We start from the raw sequence: 9723 nt of genomic DNA, 5'->3' as shown, positions 1-9723 counted from the left end.
TCTGGCAGCACGACGGCGTGGTGTCGATGGAGAGACGAGGTCTCTCGGCAGGGCTTCGCCAAGCACCGGCAGAGAGGAGGAGAAAGAAGGGCAGGGCTGTGCCAAGGGAGAGGGAAAAGTCTATCTCCAACAGCCCCAAAACCCCCACTATTTATAGGAGGAGAGGAGGGGGGGTGCGCCACCCCTAGGGTTCCCCCCTAGGTGGTGCGGCAGCCACCAGATGGGAGAGGGGGCGGCGGCCAGGGCAGGGAAAGGGGGGGCGCGCCCTAGGTGGGCCTTGGGCCTCCCCTACGCCTAGGGTTCCCCCTCCCTCCCTCTATGGTGCGCATGGGCTGGGTGGGGGGCGCACCAGCCCACCTAGGTGCTGGTTCCCTTCCCCACTTGGCCCATCTAGCCTCTCGGGGTCATTGCCCCTTTCGGTGGACCCCCGGGGCCACCTTTGGTGGTCCCGGTGGTCCCCGTACGTTACCGGTGACGCCCGAAACACTTTCGGTGTCCGAAACCATCCGTCCTATATATCAATCTTTACCTCTAGACCATTCCGGAGCTCCTCGTGACGCCCGGGATCTCATCCGGGACTCCGAACAACTTTCGGTAACCTCGTATAACAATTCCCTATAACCCTAGCGTCATCGAACCTTAAGTGTGTAGACCCTACGGGTTCGGGAGACAGGCAAACATGACCGAGACACCTCTCCGGCCAATAACCATCAGCGCGGTCTGGATACCCATGGTGGCTCCCACTTTCTCCACGATGATCTCATCGAATGAACCACGATGTCAAGGATTCAATCAATCCCGTATACAATTCCCTTTGTTTGTCGGTATAGAACTTGCCCGAGATTCGATCGTCGGTATACCTATACCTTGTTAAATCTCATTACTGGTAAGTCTCTTTACTCGTTCCGTAGCACGTCATCGTGTGACTAACTCCTTAGTCACATTGAGCTCATGATGATGTTCTACCGAGTGGGCCCAGAGATACCTCTCCGTCACACGGAGTGACAAATCCCGATCTTGATTCGTACCAACCCAACAGACACTTTCAGAGGTACCCGTAGTGCACCTTTATAGTCACCCAGTTACGTTGTGATGTTTGATACACCCAAAGCACTCCTACGGTATCCGAGAGTTGCACAATCTCACGGTCGAAGGAAAAGACACTTGACATTAGAAAAGCTTTAGCATACGAACAATACGATCTAGTGCTATGCTTAGGATTGGGTCTTGTCCATCACATCATTCTCCCAATGATGTGATCCCGTTATCAATGACATCTAATGCCCATGATCAGGAAACCATGATCATCTATTGACTAACGAGCTAGCCAACTAGAGGCTTGCTAGGGACACATTGTGATCTATTTATTCACACATGTATTACTGTTTTCTGTTAATACAATTATAGCATGAACAATAGACGATTATCATGAACAAGGAAATATGATAATAACCATTTTATTATTGCCTCTAGGGCATATTTCCAACAGTCTCCCACTTGCACTAGAGTCAATAATCTAGTTACATTGTGATGTATCGAACACCCATAGCATTATGGTGTTGATCATGTTTTGCTCGTGGAAGAGGTTTAGTCAACGAGTCTGCAATATTCAGATCCGTGTGTACTTTACAAATATCGGTTACTCCACTCTGGACATGGTCCTGGATGGAGTTGTAGCGGCGTTTGATGTGCTTGGTCTTCCGGTGAAACCTGGGCTCCTTGGCAATGGCAATGGCCCTAGTGTTATCACAGAAGAGTGTCATTGGACCCGACGCGCTTGGAACCACTCCAAGGTCGGTGATGAGCTCCTTCATCCAAATTCCTTCATGAGCCGCTTCTGAAGCAGCTATGTACTCCGCTTCACATGTAGATGCTGCCACGACTTCTTGCTTGCTGTTGCACCAGCTCACTGCCCCACCATTCAAAACATATACGTATCCGGTCTGTGACTTAGAGTCATCCGGATCTGTGTCGAAGCTAGCGTCGACGTAACCCATTACGACGAGCTCTTCGTCACCTCCATAAACGAGAAACATTTCCTTAGTCCTTTTTAGGTACTTAAGGATATTCTTGACCGCTGTCCAGTGTTCCATACCAGGATCACTTTGGTACCTCCCTACCAAACTTATGGCCAGGTTTATATCAGGTCTGGTACACAGCATGACATACATAAGAGAGCCTACGGCTGAAGCGTAGGGGACATAACTCATCTTCTCTCTATCTGCTGCCGTGGTCGGCGACTGAGTCTTACTCAATCTCATACCTTGCAAAACTGGCACGAACCCTTTCTTTGAGTTCTCCATATTGAACTTCTTCAATATCTTGTCAAGGTACGTACTTTGCGAAAGACCTATGAGGCGTCTCGATCTATCTCTATAGATCTTGATGCCTAATATGTATGCAGCTTCTCCAAGGTCCTTCATTGAAAAACTCTTGTTCAAATAGGCCTTTATGCTCTCCAACATTTCTGTATTGTTCCCCATCAATAATATGTCATCCACATACAGTATGAGGAAAGCTATAGAGCTCCCACTCACTTTCTTGTACAGACAGACTTCTCCATAAACCTGTATGAACCCAAACGCTTTAATCACCTCATTAAAGCGAATGTTCCAACTCCGAGATGCTTGCACCAGCCCATAGATGGAGCGCTGGAGCTTGCACACTTTGTTAGCACCCTTAGGGTCGACAAAACCTTCTGGTTGCATCATATACAACTCTTCCTTAAGGTTCCCGTTAAGGAACGCTGTTTTGACGTCCATTTGCCAAATTTCATAATCATAAAAGGCGGCAATTGCTAACATGATTTAGACTGATTTCAGCTTCGCTACGGGAGAGAAAGTCTCTTCGTAGTCAACTCCTTGAATTTGTCGAAAACCCTTCGCGACAAGTCGAGCTTTATAAACGGTTACATTACCGTTTGCATCAGTCTTCTTCTTGAAGATCCATTTATTTTCTATGGCTCGCCGGTCATCGGGCAAGTCCACCAGAGTCCATAACTTGTTCTCATACATGGATCCTATCTCGGATTTCATAGCTTCAAGCCATTTGTTGGAATCCGGGCCCGCCATCGCTTCTTCATAGTTTGAAAGTTCACCGTTGTCTAACAACATGATTTCCATCACAGGGTTGCCGTACCACTCTGGTGCGGAGCATGCCCTCGTGGACCTTCGCGGTTCAGTAGTAACTTGATCCGAAGCTTCATGATCATTATCATTAACTTCCTCTTCAGTTGGTGTAGGCACCACAGGAACAATTTCCCGCGTTGCGCTACTATCCTGTTTGAGAGGGGGTGTAATTACCTCATCAAGTTCTACCTTCCTCCCACTTACTTCTTTCGAGAGAAACTCTTTCTCTAGAAAGGATCCGTTCTTGGCAACAAAGGTTTTACCTTCGGATCTAAGATAGAAGGTATACCCAATAGTTTCCTTAGGGTATCCTATGAATACGCATTTCTCCGCTTTGGGTTCGAGCTTTTCTAGTTGAAGTTTCTTCACATAAGCATCGCAGCCCCAAACTTTAAGAAACGGCAACTTAGGTTTCTTGCCAAACCATAGTTCATACGGTGTCGTCTCAACGGATTTAGACGGTGCCCTATTTAAAGTGAATGCTGCAGTTTCTAATGCGTATCCCCAAAATGATAGCGGTAAGTCGGTAAGAGACATCATAGATCGTACCATATCTAGTAAAGTGCGATTACAACGTTCATACACCCCGTTGCGTTGCGGTGTGCCAGGCGGCATCAGTTGTGAAACGATTCCACACTTCCTTAGGTGTGTGCCAAACTCATGACTCAAATATTCTCCTCCACGATCAGATCGTAGACACTTAATTTTTTTGTCACGTTGATTCTCGACCTCACTCTGAAATTCCTTGAACTTTTCAAATGTCTCAGATTTGTGTTCATCAAGTAGATATACCCATACCTACTCAAATCATCGGTGAGAGTGAGAACATAACGATAGCCACCGCGAGCTTCAACGTTCATTGGACCACACACATCAGTATGTATTATTTCCAATAAGTTAGTTGCTCTCTCCAGTATTCCTGAGAATGGAGTCTTAGTCATCTTGCCCATGAGGCATGGTTCGCATGTGTCAAATGATTCAAAGTCAAGAGACTCTAATAGTCCATCAGTATGGAGCTTCTTCATGCGCTTAACGCCGATACGACCAAGGCGGCAGTGCCACAAGTATGTGGGACTATCATTATCAACTTTACATCTTTTGGTACTTACACTATGAATATGCGTAACATCACGATCGAGATTCATCAAGAATAAACCATTTACCAGCGGAGCATGACCATAAAACATATCACTCATATAAATAGAACAACCATTATTCTCTGACTTAAATGAGTAGCCGTCTCGCATTAAGCAAGACCCTGATAGTTCATGCTTAAAGCTGGTACTAAATAACAATTATTAAGGTTTAAAACTAATCCCGACGGTAGATGTAGAGGTAGCATGCCGACGGCGATCACATCGACCTTGGAGCCATTCCCGACGCGCATCGTCACCTCATCCTTTGCCAGTCTCCGCTTATTCCGTAGTTCCTGCTTTGAGTTGCAAATGTGAGAAACAACACCGGTATCAAATACCCAGGAGCTACTATGAGCGTTGGTAAGGTACACATCAATAACATGTATATCACATATACCTTTAACGTTGCCGACCTTCTTGTCCGCTAAGTATTTGGGGCAGTTCCGCTTCCAGTGACCCTTTCCTTTGCAATAGAAGCACTCAGTCTCAGGCTTGGGTCCATTCTTTTTCTTCTTCCCGGCATCTGGCTTACCGAGCGCGGCAACGGTTTTGCCGTCTTTCTTGAAGTTCTTCTTACCCTTGCCCTTCTTGAAACTAGTGGTCTTGTTGACCATCAACACTTGATGCTCTTTCTTGATTTCTACTTCTGCAAACTTGAGCATCGAGTACAACTCGGGAATGGTCTTCTCCATCCCTTGCATGTTGTAGTTAAGCACAAAGCCTTTGTAGCTTGGTGGGAGAGACTGGAGGATTATGTCAATTATAGCATCATCCGGAAGTTCGACTCCAAGTGAAGTCAGACGACCGTGTAACCCAGACATTTTGAGTATGTGCTCACTGACAGAACTATTCTCCTCCATCTTACAGCTAAAGAACTTGTCGGAGACTTCATATCTCTCGACACGGGCATGAGCTTGAAAAACTAGCTTCAGCTCTTGGAACATCTCATATGCACCGTGTTGCTCAAAACGCCTTTGGAGCCCCGTTTCTAAACTGTATAACATGCCACACCTAACCAAAGAGTAGTCATCACTCCGCGTTTGCCAGACGTTCAGAATGTCCTGGGCTATTGCGGGAGCGGGAGGGTCACCTAGCGGTGCATCAAGGACATAATCCTTTTTAGCTGCTTCAAGGATGAGCTTCAAGTTGCGAACCCAGTCCGCATAGTTGCTACCATCATCTTTCAGCTTGTTTTTCTCTAGGAATGCGTTGAAATTGAGGTTGACGTTGGCCATCTACAATATTTATAAAGACAACTTTTAGACTAAGTTCATGAAAATTAAGTTCATTTAATCAAATTAAGTATGAACTCCCACTTAAATCGACATCCCTCTAGTCATCTAAGTGATACATGATCCATGTTGACTAACCCGTGTCCGATCATCACGTGAGACAGACTAGTCACCATGGTGAGCAACTTCATGCTGATCGTATTCAACCATATGACTCATGTTTGACCTTTCGGTCTCTTGTATTCGAGGTCATGTCTGTACATGCTAAGCTCGTCGAGTCAACCTAGGTGTTTCGCGTGTGTAAATCTGGCTTACACCCGTTGTATGCGAACGTTAGAATCTATCACACCCGATCATCACGTGGTGCTTCGAGACAACGATCCTTCGCAATGGTGCACACTTAGGGGAATACGTTCTCGAAATTTTAAGAGGGATCATGTCACGCCCAAGATGCGACCCTATCCTCAATTTGGCATGAAGGACTCGTCAGGGATAGAAGCGCATCTCGTCTTGTCGCAAGAATGGATATCGTTACAAGTACATGTACTGAAAAGAAGAGGTATACATAGAGTTGGCTTACACTCGCCACAAGCTACATCAGAGTCACATCAGTACATTACATAATCATCAAGAGTAAGAGCAGGGTCCGACTACGGACGAAAACAAACGACAAAAGAATAATGACGTCCATCCTTGCCATCCCAGGCTGCCGCCCTGGAACCCATCCTAGATCGATGAAGAAGAAGAAGAAGAAGCAACTCCAAATGAACAATCAACGCGCTCGCGTCAAGTAACCTTCACCTGTACCTGCAACTGGTGTTGAAGTAATCTGTGAGCCACAGGGGACTCAACAATCTCATTTCCAAAGGTATCAAGACTAGCAAAGCTTAATGGGTGAGGTATGGTTAAGTGGTGAGGTTGCAGCAGCGGCTAAGCATATATTTGGTGGCTAAACTTACGAATACAAGAAATAAGAGGGGGGATGATCTACGCATAGCGGACGTGACTACTGATGATCAAATGAATGATCCTGAACACCTACCTACATCAGACATAACCCCACCGTGTCCTCGATCGGAGTAAGAACTCACGAAAGAGACAATCACAGTTACGCACACCGTTGGCATATTTTAATTAAGTTAACTTCAAGTTATCTAGAACCAGTGTTAAACAAAGTTTCCGCGTTGCCACATAACCGCGGGCACGGCTTTCCAAAAGATTTAACCCTGCAGGGGTGCTCCAACTAGTCCATCACAAATTACCACAAGCCGCATAGAAATCCTCAATCACGAAACTCGCGATCTCGTCAGATTCCCTAGTGGAAAACCTCAACTCTGAGATTACCCAAAGCATCACCGGAATCCTGATGCACAAGATATCTCGTCAAAGGTAAAACTAATCCAGCAAGGCCGCCCGACGTGTCGACGAACCCGATAGGAGCCGCGTATCTCGTTCTCAGGACACGACGGATGGAAAAGCCTACAGGTGCCAAACCTCGAGTTGCCCCGTGGTGGCCCCGCAGTCTGTCCAGTTTGGACCAACACTCATGAGGAGTACTGGCCCGGGGGATTGATTAAATTAGTCCGCGGGTGCCGGCGGGTCCCTATGCAATTTTATTAGGTGATTAGGCAAATGTAGAACCAAAGTTGGGCCTTGCCAGACCAGTCTTAATCTAAAACGAATTATCAAGGGGGTCCCCATAACAACCCCGATCGTGTTAGGAGCGCTCATTTATGGAACATAACACCGGTAGCCGAAACTAAGGGGGCAAAGGTGGAACAAAACACCAGGCTAGAAAAGGCCGAGCCTTCCACCTTTTACCAAGTATATAGGTGCATTAAGTTTAAATAGCAATTAATATGGTGGTATAACAAGGAACCCATGCTTTCACATGGAAGCAACTTCACCTGCAACTAGCAACGCTAACACAAGGTTAAGCAAGCGGTAACATAGCCAATCAGTGGTTTGCTCGGTTGAACAGGTTGAAGGTTTCATGGCATTGTTGAGAGGCTGATATTTAACATGTGGTAGGCAACGAGACATAACGATAGAGACGGTAAAACTAGCATGGCGATGATAGTAATGGTATCTGGGGGAATGATCATCTTGCCTGAGATCCCGCTTGGAAGAAGAATGACTCCGTGAAGCAGACGAACCGACGTAGTCGAACGGGTCCTCACACCCGACATGCTTGCGGAACTCTATCGAGACGGGGAAAACCGGAACAAGCATCAACACACGATATTCACCACAGGATGCACAACACATATGATGCATGGACAGGCTGAATGCAAACAAGTCACGGCAAGACAATTCACGACAAACAAACACTACACATTAAGTGAAGTTTAATATGCAACGAGTTGCATATTGACGAAACTCCACGTTTATTATTCAGTTATATCCCGATTAGATAGTCGGCAATATTAAATGTGATTAAACATGGCAAGAGGTGAAGCGTAATTAAACTACTTATCTAGGCATTTTAAACGAGGTCGGAAATGACATATAGCACCTCCGAGACGACCTCACATGTTAATTTACAATTTTGTCCAGATCTGAACTAACACATTTAATTGGTTGTTAAACAGCAAAACAAATAGGTTCACGTGATTCTACGCGTCATTCAAGCAATCTACACATAAAGAACATCTCCAACGGAGCTACAGATCAAAAGATACAAGCACCGCAAGATACGATGGCATGAATGCAAAATGTGCGCAACGGCGGCTACGAGCACTTCAAACATACAACCAGCAAAAGAAAATGAAACTACACGAGATTCTAAGCAAGTTTCATGTAGGACACGACCCAATCGGAACTACGGATCAACAACTATGAGCAAAACAAGAAATCACTACAATCTGCCAAAAACAGCCACAAAGCATTTCCTACGCCCCACAACTACGAGCTACACAACTCTGATAAACTCAAGCAAGGCATGGCACAAAAGAGGGCAAGACGCACTACTACAAACAACTAACAACAACTAGCATGGCAGCAAGGAGCACTAGGAAAATAAGACACAAAATAGCATCTCACACACTATTTCAGACTTAGTGAAAATTCACCTCCTCAAAGTGCAGTTTTCGATCTGAAGCTATATTGACAGCAGCAAAACCTATAGCTACAGGACTCCAAATGGCATGAAAATTTACAGCATGCTAGAGAAACACAAGGGGTACAACTAACTTCATTGGACCAACCTCAAAAGAGCTACAGATCACAAGGTAGAAGCAAGACAAGACAGCAACAAAATAGTAACAGATTCCAGACTTAGAAATATTTCAGCTCCTCTAAAACAGCACTCTTTCTAGCAACTTGAGAGCAAGCAAATGTTGGAATTATGCCCTAGAGGCAATAATAAATGTAGTTATTATTATAATTCCTGTATCAAGATAATCGTTTATTATCCATGCTATAATTGTATTGAATGAAGACTCATTTACATGTGTGGATACATAGACAAAACACCGTCCCTAGCAAGCCTCTAGTTGGCTAGCCAGTTGATCAAAGATAGTCAGTGTCTTCTGATTATGGACAAGGTGTTGTTGCTTGATAACTGGATCACGTCATTAGGAGAATCACGTGATGGACTAGACCCAAACTAATAGACGTAGCATGTTGATCGTGTCATTTTGTTGCTACTGTTTTCTGCGTGTCAAGTATTTATTCCTATGACCATGAGATCATATAACTCACTGACACCGGAGGAATGCTTTGTGTGTATCAAACGTCGCAACGTAACTGGGTGACTATAAAGATGCTCTACAGGTATCTCCGAAGGTGTTAGTTGAGTTAGTATGGATCGAGACTGGGATTTGTCACTCCGTGTGACGGAGAGGTATCTCGGGGCCCACTCGGTAATGCAACATCACACACAAGCCTTGCAAGCAATGTAACTTAGTGTAAGTTGCGGGATCTTGTATTACGGAACGAGTAAAGAGACTTGCCGGTAAACGAGATTGAAATAGGTATACGGATACTGACGATCGAATCTCGGGCAAGTAACATACCGAAGGACAAAGGGAATGACATACGGGATTATATGAATCCTTGGCACTGAGGTTCAAATGATAAGATCTTCGTAGAATATGTAGGATCCAATATGGGCATCCAGGTCCCGCTGTTGGATATTGACCGAGGAGTCTCTCGGGTCACGTCTACATAGTTCTCGAACCCGCAGGGTCTGCACACTTAAGGTTCGACGTTGTTTTATGCGTATTT

Source organism: Hordeum vulgare, chromosome 3H (genome assembly GCF_904849725.1).
Source record: "Hordeum vulgare subsp. vulgare chromosome 3H, MorexV3_pseudomolecules_assembly, whole genome shotgun sequence".
Classification (NCBI taxonomy): domain Eukaryota; kingdom Viridiplantae; phylum Streptophyta; class Magnoliopsida; order Poales; family Poaceae; genus Hordeum; species Hordeum vulgare.
The sequence above is the reverse complement of the archived record's forward strand: the minus strand, read 5'-3'. Positions refer to the sequence as shown.